Here is a 949-nt window from a genome sequence, read left to right on the forward strand (position 1 = left end):
AATAAGTAACATAATTGAATTCATCTGTTTAAGAATATTATATGGAGCTAAATACTGATACCAAGGAAGAAGGAATCCTGAATTTAACTCTTCATCATGTATTAATCTGAACACTAGTTTAAATTATTTTGCTTGGCATTCGAATTCAGTGAATGCAGTTTAGCAGCGTAAGTTTATTATTGAAGTCCATAATGAGGCCAGTAATTGAGACCTCTTAAAGTTCGTTATGACATTTAGGCTCGCACTTGACTGTATCAACCACACACATTTTACATTTTCAGCACTTATTATTGTCTTGCTGCCTAGGCAGTCAATAATGTTAGGGGATCATCACAGTAAAGATATTTTTCTTTAGACCTCTTGATTCCCTAATTTGTTCATATTATGTGCTTTGGTCTTTAAAGCATTTTGCATGTCTCTATGGTCTATAGATATTTAAGGTAAAGCTAAGATTTCGAAACACTGACAAATAAACTCTTTTATGTCTTATTTTTTAGAATTGACTGAGTGACTTATATGCTTGCAATACAATATATAGGATATATGAGGGCATGTCAAAATATTACAATAGGATTTCAGTTCATACATGCATGAACTTATGAAAAAATAAAAGTAAACAGAACAAAAACCAGTGACAAAGAAGTTCAAGTATGGCTTGTGATCAATGATGACCATAGTTAAGTTGCTTCAGTGAAAGTAACTTCTCTTCAAATGGCAAGATACATTTTGGTCCTGTGGGCCTCTGGGGTATAGGGGGAGGGGGTGGTAGGCCTATGATCAGTTTTCAACAAAATTAAGTTAGTATCTTTTCAAATGATAGAAGTGTTTCTAAAAGATTACAAGACTGCTTCTCAACCACAGTCCTTAGCTGGATCCAGGCATTCAGGAGCTCAGGACAAGCTCCAAGGATTTCAGGCAAAGAGCTCAGCCAGTCTGTATGGTGCCTATC

Source organism: Echinops telfairi, unplaced genomic scaffold, assembly GCF_000313985.2.
Source record: "Echinops telfairi isolate 266 unplaced genomic scaffold, ASM31398v2 ScPeMD7_7469;HRSCAF=8507_1, whole genome shotgun sequence".
NCBI lineage: Eukaryota > Metazoa > Chordata > Mammalia > Afrosoricida > Tenrecidae > Echinops > Echinops telfairi.